A 12,388-nucleotide genomic window follows, 5' to 3' on the forward strand; every position below is an offset into this window, starting at 1 on the left:
AATTAACTCGGTTCTACTAATATATATATATACATATATATATACACATATATACATACACACACACACACTGTATACTACACCCCTATATACACCTGTATTATACTGTATACTACACCCCTATATACACCTGTATTATACTACACCACTACACCCCTATATACACCTGTATTATACTACACCACTACACCCCTATATACACCTGTATTATACTACACCACTACACCCCTATATACACCTGTATACTACACCCCTATATACACCTGTATTATACTACACCACTACACCCCTATATATACCTGTATTATACTACACCACTACACCCCTATATACACCTGTATAATACTACACCACTACACCCCTATATACACCTGTATTATACTACACCACTACACCCCTATATACACCTGTATTATACTACACCAGTACACCCCTATATACACCTGTATTATACTACACCACTACACCCCTATATACAACTGTATTATACTACACCACTACACACCTATATACGCCTGTAATATACTACACCACTATATACACTTGTATTATACTACACCACTATATAGTACACCACTACACCCCCTGCCCCCCCATATACCACACCTGTAAAACTACATTCCCATATACTGCACCCCTACACCCCAAATATTTGTCAACAGTAAACACCCCCCCCCATTGCCCCCGCAGGTTATTAGTAACCACTCACCTGTCTTCTTATTGTCCCCTCAGGCTCCTCCGTACGTTCCCCTCGCTGAGCGGCTTCTCTTTCAGATGCCCAGGCTGCACCGACGCTGTATTCCTAGGAGCCGCTGCTTCTCTCCGTGCGGCCCCGGCTGCTGCAGCTTCTCCTGCCGGGCGGGAACTTTTCAAATGACACACGCGCGCCGTACTGACGATATCAGGGCGCGCGTGTGTCACAGAGAAAAGCTGCCGAAGGGAACAGATGAGAGATTCCTGCGTTCCGCTGCCTGCACTGACTGTGCGGAGCTGCAGCCAGGATCTGTCCTCTGTTTCCTACCCGGCACGCAGCGTGTGATGAGGGCAATCTAACCATGGGCCTCCCGGAGCCTGGAGCTCTGGACAACAGGTCAGATTGCCCTCATCAGTGACCGGCCAGCAAGGACGCCCTGAGCCAGGCGGGCCGGTCACAGAGAGTAGGCGGGCCGGATGTGACCCGCGGGCCGCCCCTTGCCCAGGTCTGCTCTACAGTGTATGGTGACTCGGACAATTGATTATTGAGAAAGTTAAGGATCCAGCATGGCCAAAATTAAACTGCAGCTTTTTTTGTTCTCCCAGAGATAAGTATGTCTGGCAGAGTCTTACTCATAGAGAACATGTGAGCGCTTGGCCAAATGAATGCTCATGTTTTGGGAGAGGCGACCAAGACGGCTGCAGGTAAAACGATCAGCTGAACCATCGTTTGGCCGACAGCCATTTAATGCTTATGGCTAGCTTCTGTCTCTCACAACCAAATGTCATGTGAGATATGGCAGGAGAAGCATGGCTATCTTATAGAGAGACTGAAGTAACCAGTTTGTAGGCAGATTGGCAGACGTCAGGGCAGATGAAGTTTATTTACAGTTATAGTGTCACACTTGACAGTCCTGTAGTTTCTGGCTGTAGCAGGTCGCAGTGTTTGACTACACAAGCTGCTCCTTGATGTCACAATTCCTCTGTGCAGAGCATCTTTCCTTTGGAGATGATCTGCTGCACTTTCCTGTGTTCCTAGCTAGCAGTGTGTTTGACAGCTCTGGATTCCATGTTGGTGCTGATTACTCAGGTGTCCCACCTTCCTGGTAATTGCTCAGGCTTTTTTACTGAGCATGCTCGCCCAGGACATTGCCAATTGTATTTTATGGTTCTGCAGTTGTGCTGTTGGTTTGACTACGTCTCTGCCGTTATTTGACTACGTCTCTGCCCGCTCCCTGTTACTGTCATGACCTCCTGCCTGTTTGACCTCAGACCTTTGTGACGCCCTGGGCAAGCCAGGGGTCACAGGTCAAAACACCACCACACCCTACACCCCAGTTAGGAACACCAAAGCTAACCCAAAAATCCTTGTTGCCTTCCTCCAGGAGCTGGTGTCCACACCAGGGGGTGGGCCAGGCGGTTGGCTCCACCCACCGAGGAGTTCACAGCTCTGGAGGTGGGAAAACCAGGCAGTTCAGCTAGGGAAGTGAAGGAGTAAACAAGCAGATGAGTGTTAGAGTTGAAAGTGAAAGGAAGTGAAGTGAAGTGGAGCTAAGAAGAAAAGCTGAAGTGACAGAAAAGTGAGAGTAGTAAAGCCTGAAGTTAGTCCGGGTGTGTGCCCCGGGCTGAGAGACAGCAAGGTCAGCAGACGGCGGTGATAGTCCGCAGGGGGACTGCTCGGAGGTTGCTGGAAGGACCGCGGATGGGTGGTGACCCGGCGGTCTGGAGCAGTATATGAAGAACAGTCAGCACCAGGGCAGGGGCCTTTCGGATCCCGGCAAGGCTAGGAGTCGCCATAATTTGCCAAATCCGTCAGTGAAGGGGACGACTGTCTCCCAACAACCAAGTCCCGATTGAAGGCAACAGTCCAACCGTTACAGAGAGACACCGCCACCGCCAGGGCACCAGTTTCTCAGGGCCAGCGCCTGCAGGCAAAGTAGGGCTCCTCCGGCCCATATCCAGGCCGGGGAGCGGGTTACCGGTGGGAACCCATCGCAACCATCATCATCTTAGGTGCAGGAAAAGGGACCGTCACCGTCAACTACTGGGGAAAAGCAAGTGCAGCCGTCCGTGGGAACCGTCTTTCCAGCCGTGTGTTTTACCGAGAACTGTGTCATCGTCTCAGGCTGAGTGAGTACCACAGTGCCGCACGGCACAGCGCTGCCCCCGCGTCCCTGCGCCCACCAAGCCCTGCATCTTCCCCCTCATCACTGGGCCCCGGGATCACCAACCCCTACCCACGGAGGGGCAACACAACAACTAGCTGCTCCCTACCATCATTCCCGGGATCCTCATACAGAGCAGCGGTGGTGCCAACAAATCACCACAACCGTGGGTGGCGTCACGGACAATAAACTATCCCAAATCCCAATCCCCTTTCACTCACGGGCGAGGAGCGCCGCTAGAGTCCCCGGGATCCGGCCCATCGCTCGAGCCACCGAGCAGCAGCAGGCCGCAGCAGCCGCGGCAGCCGGACCCGAGCAGTGGGAGAGCGCGGCGTCCCCTCCTCCGCCCGCGACAACTTGGCGTCACGAACAGGATCTTACCGCTCTGCCGTCTGGTAGAGGTGCGCCTTGTTACCGCCGGAGGTGTCCGGCCAGAAAATTTCAGAAGCCGCCATCTTTGGCGCGAAAAGTCCCCGCTCGAGCGTCTTCTCGAGTAGCAGAGGCGCAAAGGCCGAAACCCCGCCCCGATAGAGGAGTGGCTAAAGAGAAGCTAAGGGGGACGCGATGGCGGCTGGCTGCATGTGAGCGCAGCTATAAAAGCAGGGACGCCAGGACTCTGCAGACATCTTGTTCCTGGGAGAGGCCGCCAGCAAAATGTTCATGCCGTCCTGCAGCACCGTAGCTCCTGCGCCTGGAACCGCGGCGTGGGTGGAGATCCGGACCGCGCAGCTCTACCAGAGGCTGCAGGTCAGAATTCAGCTCCTCATGGAGGAGTGGGAGGCCGACATGGCGGACGTAATTGCGACCGTGCGGAGACGCAAGGAGGAAGCCGAGGAAGGGAGGGTGAGTGACTCACGCCCCGATGCCCTTGAAGGGACGGTCATCGCGGCTGCGGGACCCGGTCCAAACCCTCTCCCCCTGCCGCCTCCCTCGCCACCCGTCCCGGAAGCCGTGACCCCGCCACTAGGCTCGCTGCCACCGCAACCGGTAGCGATACCCAGCATGCCCGCCCCGGCGGGCCGACCTGTAGCCGGAGCCTGTAGCAAGTCGGAGGTGCTGCCATGGAAGGCCCCGAAGTCCGCACCGGAGGCATCCCCCGAGAAGTCCCCTGAGCAGGAGCTGATGGCCCGTTCCGAGCCGAAGGCCCAGCAGCGGAAAGCCCCTGTGCCCATCCCCCACACCTCGGCTGAGGTAGCGCCGAGTTGTTGCTGTAAGGCAGCGCCCAAGGCCAAGACACCGCGGGACCCGCCGCCCAGATCCCTGACAGTGGGCAGCGTCCAGAATGTCCTGCGGGGCCCGACCCGTGCGCCGGAGCTCGCAGCAGCGCCATATTGGGATAGGGAGCCGGTACCGCTGGGCCTGGAGATCGGTGAAAGGGAGAAGAAGGCCGAGCTGGTGGCCCGAGCGATTAGAGAGAAGGAGAATCTCCGCCAGGCCACATTCCGTGTCCGGGGCCCGCTGTATGAAGGGCAGGTGAGGCGGTTTGATGTCCGCCGGGGCTATGGGTTTATATATGAACCGGGCCTGGAGGCCGAAGTGTTTGTAGCCCGGCGGGATGTGAATGCCCACCTGCCTGAGGAGCATCCCGGCCGTAACCTGATGCCGGGTGTCATTGTACAGTATACCCGGCACTGTGAAGAGAGGGGGTGGTTCGCCCTAGATGCAAAACTGAGGGGCAGCCAGGAGAGCCGAGTGAGTTCTGCACCCCCTCCCTCGGATGAAGCCGGATACCCGGAGTAAGGGTGGCGGAGCACCGTTGTCCAGTCCCCGTTGGGACCAAAGTGAGTTGTTTGTTTGAAAAAGTTGAAAGATGATAAGTAAATGATTACCGAAGCCTCATCTGATTCTACCGTGATTTGCAACTGGCCGTTGCCGGCACCGTTGTCCCCGAGGGGACCGTTTAAAAAGTTGCATGGAGGACTTTCCATGGACAAGCCCGTGAACTTGCAGGGCAACCACAGACGCTAGTGGAATGTAAATAAGTTGTTTTACCGTTACCGTTTCCGCAGTGCCGCCTCCGGAGAGGCAGATTGGAGGGAGGGCCCACAGTAGAGCCGGCTGGGGCCCAGCCACCACAGGGACCGGTGGCTACCCTCTGGAGGGGAAGGACAGATCCCGCTCGGGTGACTTGTGCTGGACTTGGGTCAAGGGGTGCTGCCTGGGCTTTAGGGGCAGCATCAGGGCCAGGTTGCTTGGGTGGGAGAGAGCGGAAACCGTAACCGTGAACCGTTTTGCAACGTTTAAGAAATGTGCCTCCCGTTGTGGGATGATGTTATAATTTGTATCATGTTACCGTTTACCTTTTTATATATTTTTCAGAAAATAAAACCGGTGTTGGACGGGCAGCCCGCGGACAGTCTGCATTTTGCCAAGGGGGAATGTGACGCCCTGGGCAAGCCAGGGGTCACGGGTCAAAACACCACCACACCCTACACCCCAGTTAGGAACACCAAAGCTAACCCAAAAATCCTTGTTGCCTTCCTCCAGGAGCTGGTGTCCACACCAGGGGGTGGGCCAGGCGGTTGGCTCCACCCACCGAGGAGTTCACAGCTCTGGAGGCGGGAAAACCAGGCAGTTCAGCTAGGGAAGTGAAGGAGTAAAAAAGCAGATGAGTGTTAGAGTTGAAAGTGAAAGGAAGTGAAGTGAAGTGGAGCTAAGAAGAAAAGCTGAAGTGACAGAAAAGTGAGAGTAGTAAAGCCTGAAGTTAGTCCGGGTGTGTGCCCCGGGCTGAGAGACAGCAAGGTCAGCAGACGGCGGTGATAGTCCGCAGGGGGACTGCTCGGAGGCTGCTGGAAGGACCGCGGACGGGTGGTGACCCGGCGGTCTGGAGCAGTATACGAAGAACAGTCAGCACCAGGGCAGGGGCCTTTCGGATCCCGGCAAGGCTAGGAGTCGCCATAATTTGCCAAATCCGTCAGTGAAGGGGACGGCTGTCTCCCAACAACTAAGTCCCGATTGAAGGCAACAGTCCAACCGTTACAGAGAGACACCGCCACCGCCAGGGCACCAGTTTCTCAGGGCCAGCGCCTGCGGGCAAAGTAGGGTTCCTCCGGCCCATATCCAAGCCGGGGAGCGGGTTACCGGTGGGAACCCATCGCAACCATCATCATCTTAGGTGCAGGAAAAGGGACTGTCACCGTCAACTACTGGGGAAAAGCAAGTGCAGCCGTCCGTGGGAACCGTCTTTCCAGCCGTGTGTTTTACCGAGAACTGTGTCATCGTCTCAGGCTGAGTGAGTACCACAGTGCCGCACGGCACAGCGCTGCCCCCGCGTCCCTGCACCCACCAAGCCCTGCATCTTCCCCCTCATCACTGGGCCCCGGGATCACCAACCCCTACCCACGGAGGGGCAACACAACAACTAGCTGCTCCCTACCATCATTCCCGGGATCCTCATACAGAGCAGCGGTGGTGCCAACAAATCACCACAACCGTGGGTGGCGTCACGGACAATAAACTATCCCAAATCCCAATCCCCTTTCACTCACGGGCGAGGAGCGCCGCTAGAGTCCCCGGGATCCGGCCCATCGCTCGAGCCACCAAGCAGCAGCAGGCCGCAGCAGCCGCGGCAGCCGGACCTGAGCAGTGGGAGAGCGCGGCGTCCCCTCCTCCGCCCGCGACACCTTTACCTGACCATGTCTCTGCATTCTCCCTGAACTTATTATGTGCTCTCCTGGACTTCTGACCCTCGGATATTGCCCTGAGTACGCCTTTGTTTTGTCCTGTTAACAGACCTTAGCTTTTCTGACTATGCTCCTGCCCACACTCTCTGTAAGTAGTGGCTAGCATCACACCTGACTTTCATTTTTTTCCTGCTGGGTGCATATCCCTTTCCCTTTAGGACCCTGCAGATTTCCTCGCCTTTTAGCAGTTAATCTTCAGCACATCCCTTTGTATCTTTAAATACTCTTATTCCCCCTTACCCTGTGCTGGCTACCGGCTAGCGTTACACCTGGACACCCAGTGTCTGCTACGAATCTTGAAATTTACCGTTCAGGGTTGCTGATCCCTATAGACAACCAAAAATTTTAGCTCTTGAGCCTTCAGGAAAACCAGAAAATTAAACTCTAAATTCTAGAAACCACCAGGAATATTATAAACCTCTGGAGCACAAGGGATTTTTATCACTGTATAGCGGTATAGCTTTACCTATTTTGTGGTACTACGTTGCTGCTGTATATCACTTTGCCGGTGTGCAGGGGCACTATGTATGAAGTAGTGATGACAGGGAGATGCACAATGTTAATAGTGGACCAGATTAAGGGTATAAAAAATGATTCAGAAGATTTTAATTTTGCTTCGGATTTTTTTCTGCAGAATAAATTTGCTTAGCAATATATCTAAAAATAATTTGCTATGTGGACGGTCAGAAAGATAATCAGTGACGGTGCATCATAATCTCTTGATCTTGCCAGGAGTGAGTCGATTAATTAACCTATGAAATGCTCACTCTCCTGAATACAAATGACTGGCCTTTTGCGATAAGTGACTACGTAGGCAGCCATTGTTTGACTGGACAAACCTTCTGGGTCGCAGATTAGATATAAACGTTATCAGCTTGGAAACTGCCCAATGAGTCACTTACGATAACCGTTATTAATAGTTTCATTACTATCCCTAATGGTACACAACAATAATGACATAAACACACGATAGAAAAGAATTCAATCTGATCGCCATTGTTCGTGTCAGGTCAGTGGCTGCGTGTGAGCGTTCATGTATCATAGAGGACTATCGGGAAGTTTGCTTTGGGGCTCCGGGAGACCGGGGCAATTCATTCATGGCCAATCATCATGGACAGACATTTCTAGGAATACTCTTTGCCTAATAATCGCGCGATGTAAACAGGCTGCCGATCACCTGATAAACAAACAAAATGGTTGTTCATTGGGTGAAACGATTTTTTGCCCAGAGCGGTTTATGACTAATCATTCTGTGTGCATAGGAATTGTGGTCTGCATGACTAAACCGGCCATAAAACAGCTTCTAATTGGCAAGCATGTAGCCTATCTGTGGTCATTTAACGTCACAATGCAGCTGGTGAAAAACCGAAGTTAGTCTCTGTCCATACTAGGTTTAGTCTTTTTTTGGAGGAGGCATTAATTGGTTTCCTGACATGTGGGGCCCCTGAGGGTCCAGTCGCCACAGAGGTACTGCATCTCAGCCAGAGGTGTGGCATCCCATTCCCTGGTGAGGAGGAGGCCACAGGCCGTTGTACACACAAACACTCTTAGTATAGCTACACCAATTAAGGCCATGGTTAGGGCGAGTTGCTCCTTAGGGAGAGCACAGTCCCAGAGCCAGTCTGGTGGTGGTGTTAGTAAGTGGGTGGACACTTTTGGAACGGAGTGGAAGAGAGAACTAGGGAGGACATGGAGGGGAGAGGTCCTGAGGACTGGAGCCGGTGGAGCTCATCCTAGGACAAGGAGGAAGGAAGGAAGAAGGGGTCCCAGAGTCATGGGCAGTGAGAGATCCACCCGTGAGCTCGCATTCACATCTGACATACTGGTGTGGAGGGACTAGGCCGCAAAGGGGAACTGGCCCCAGACTAGTGGAGAACAACTAGGCTCAGTAGCTACCCGGGGGCTGAGGTATCTTTATGTGCCGAAGCCACACAGGTATCCACCGAAGAGGGGACCATAGAGGGCAAGGGCAGGAGAGCCTTCCAAACAAGACCTGCGGACACCTGGCTCGGGGCACTGTGTGTCAGGGCGCATGGCAGGAGGGCGAAGCCAGCGCAGGAAGACGACCAGGAAAGGGTTACAGACAGGAACACCGGTTTTGTGCCTCCAAATTGCCAGGGGATTGGCTGGATCCCGTCACCGTAAGACCCAGCACTCCGAGGGTGGTGTTTGATCGGCCGTAATAACCTGGAACTGCCAATTGTGAGTAAAAGAAGCAATGACTGCATCCCACTGTGTCCTGGAATCATTGTCTGCGCCGCCAGCCCCGCGCTATTCAAAGCATTCCATCTGCTAAAGGTCTCTTACGGTTGCCCTAGGGTCCAGCTCCACCTGTGGGGAGCTGAACCATCTTAGCTGCATCACCATCTGCCCCAGCGGTCCCATCCAGCAGCATCGGCTATACGTTGCCGAAAACCACAGGTGGCGTCGCGACTTATATATATATTCCCCATCACCATTTTAAACGACCATCGCCAGGGTCATGGAGTCGGGCCCTGCCGCCGTGATCTCCTGAAGAGAACCATGGCCCGGTTCTGAGTGCCCGCACGGCCCTGGTGGGCGAGTCAGACATATACAGTACCTCCTTTTAGAAGAGTGAGACAATTGCCACTTTTCAGGCTTACATCACACTTTTTCTACCCCAACACACACAATTCAACCCTGGTATTTGATATCACATAGGTCCATGCTGCATCCCCTACACCCGTTCCCCCGATTGGGATCTCTATTATAAATATCAATATGCCTGACTTTGAAGGAAATCAAGATTTACTGCAATGAGCAATCACTGGAGAAAGACATCATGAAGAATGGAACAAGGTGAAAAGGAAGACCAGCAACCCATTGATACAATCAAGAAAACAGTGGACAAGACCCTGGTGGACCTATCTAGGCAGCCCTTACATAGTAATAATGCCTCCTTTGTGCCCTCTGTATGCTAAAATTGCCCCCCTAGAAAATATTAACGCCCTCTACCAGTGCACCAGAGAACAGTGCTCACATTTTGCCCCTAAAAAACTAATAATGCCCCTTGCGTACCCCTTTGACGTTCACAGTTCCCCTAGACAGAGTATGATGGGCCCACAGTTCCCCTATGCACAATATAATGTCCCCCAAAGCTGCTCTATTAACAGTGTAATACCTCCATAGTTCCCCAATACACAGTATTTTGGGCCCACAGCTCCCCTATACACAGTATGATGCCCCATATAGCTCCTTATACTCATTATGATGCCCCATCACCCCCTACTTATAGTATAATGCCCCCATAGCTCCCCTACAAGTACTATTAAAATTAAAAATTAACACCATATACTCACCTAACCCCACTGGCAGACAAAGGCAAGACACGTGTAAACCAACGCAGTGCTGTCATCACGCTGCCTGACACACAGGACGTTGGAGTCCCGGCGTGTTTACATCACTATGTTGCGTTACCCCCTCCAAGGACTTGTACAGACTGTAACACTGCCATTCTGTAGGGCAGGCCCAAAGCATCCTGTGGCTTGCAGAACTGTAGTGCAGCGAGACCATGTGCCCTTGATCTATCATAGAGTTTTACTGTAATGGCATGCTGCACACACCAATACAGTTAAGAGTGGTGGTCACTTTGGGTGGGCCCTTTTGAGTGAGGGTCCTGGGGCAATCGCCCTCTCTTACCTACACTACTGTACACATTATTAGGATTGGGCATGCTGACGAAAATTTACTTGAGGATAAACAACCTCTTAACAAATATGTACAAAGACCAATAATAGCAGTAAAGGGGTTTTCCACTACTCAGACAACCCCTTCTAAATTGGCACCTGATCTCTCAGGGCTCGCGTAACGTTATATTAAGTTTGCCCTTTAGTCATCTCCCAGGGCTCGCGTAATGTTATGTTGGGTTTGCCCTTTAGCCATCTCCCAGGGCTTGCGTGACGTTATGTTAGGTTTGCCCTTTAGCCATCTCCCAGGGCTTGCGTGACGTTATGTTAGGTTTGCCCTTTAGCCATCTCCCCCCAGGGCTCGCATAATGTTGTTAGGTTTGCCCTTTAGCCATATCCCAGGGCTTGTGTGATGTTATGTTAGGTTTGCCCTTTAGCCATCTCCCAGGGATTGTGTGATGTTATGTTACGTCTGTCCTGCAGCCAGTTAGAGGCTGCATCACTTTCACTTTTTTTGGACGTAACTGACATCTGTAGGATGTCAAAGAACAGCCCCAGCTCTCACTTTTTCCAGGTGTCAATTCAAAAAAAGTGAGAATGAAGCGGCTGCTGACCGGCTGCAGGTAAAATGTAACATCACGTCACGCTAGCCCTGGGAGATGGCTGAAGGGCAAACCTAACAGAAGGTCACGCGAGCCCTAGGAGATGGCTAAAGGGCAAACCTAACAGAATGTTACGTGATCCCTGGGAGATGGCTGAAGGGCAAACCAACAGATTGTCACTCAAGCCCTGGGAGATGGCTGAAGGGCAAACCCAACAGAACGTCATGCGAACCCTGGGAGATGGCTGAAGGGCAAAACTAACATAACGTCATGCGAGCCCTGAGAGATGGCTGAAGGGCAAAACTAACATAACGTCATGCGAGCCCTGAGAGATGGCTGAAGGGTAAAACTAACATAACGTCACGCGAGCCTTGGGAGATGGCTGAAGGGCAAAACTAACATAACATCACGCGAGCCCTGGGAGATGGCTGAAGGGCAAACGTTGCTTGTCTATTTTATATCTGCATCAATTAAAAGACTTCACTTTACATTAGAAAGTTGCAGTGGTGAATTTTGAATGGTCAAAACTAACATAACGTCATGTGAACCCTGGAAGAAGGCTGCAGGACAAAAGTAACATAACATCACATGAACCCTGGGAGATGGCTGGAGGGCAAACATAACATAACGTCACACGAGCCCTGGGAGATGGCTGAATGGCAAACGTTAAAAGTGTGCAGTGGTGAAATTTGAATGGGTAAAAGAAACATAATGTCATGTGAGCCCTGGGAAGATGGCTGCAGGGCAAGCGTTGCTTGTCTATTTTATATCTACAACCATTAAAAGACTTTACATGAGAAGCATAGTGTGCAGTCGTGAATTTTGAACGGGCGAATGTTGTTAGGGCCGGGTGGACGGGCAGACCCAGGAGGTGGATCCACTGGGCCGAACTCCTCACTGAAGGCAAGGGGTCCGGTAGCCGGAGCACTACAGGTAGCAGGACAGTCCGTTCCAAAGAGTGGAGTGTAGAAGTCCCTGGGACCACGGAGTCACCGAAGGTGGTCCGGATGGCGGAGCTCAGGTTCGGAGGCCGAGATGTTGTCAGGCAGAGTCCGGAACCGATGGAGCGAGAAGACGGGTCACCACAGGGATCAGAGATGGAATGGACTGACGGGATGGCGGACAGTCACCGTTCGGGGTACGGGAATCGTCAGGACCGGATGGCGTGGCAGGAGCGGCTCTAGGAGAGAGATAGGTAAGTATACCAGTAGACACAAGGAGACCTGACTCCTAGCTTAGCAAAACACGAAGAACAGGCCCCGCCCACTTGGAAAGGATCCCCCTATATACCCAATACCTGATCCTTCAATATCCTGTTGGAGGACACTGGCCCTTTAAGAAAGGGTCAATGACCGCGCGCGCGCCCTAATGCGCATGCGCGAGGCCCGGGTGCCAGAAGCCAGGGCAGGGAGCGGCGAACAGGAGGCAGGAGAGCCGGGCTGGAGCAAAGCTGCCGACGGACGCCGGGAGCGGGGACCGGGACGCCTGGGGATCACAGGTGATGGGGCCTGGAGGCTGTGGAGCGGGGGACGCCGGACAGAGGAGCCGGGGAGCGAGCCAGGGAAGCCGGGGAGCGTGGCAGGGGAGCCGGGGAGCGT

Source organism: Anomaloglossus baeobatrachus, chromosome 2 (assembly GCF_048569485.1).
Source record: "Anomaloglossus baeobatrachus isolate aAnoBae1 chromosome 2, aAnoBae1.hap1, whole genome shotgun sequence".
NCBI classification, from domain to species: Eukaryota; Metazoa; Chordata; class Amphibia; order Anura; family Aromobatidae; genus Anomaloglossus; species Anomaloglossus baeobatrachus.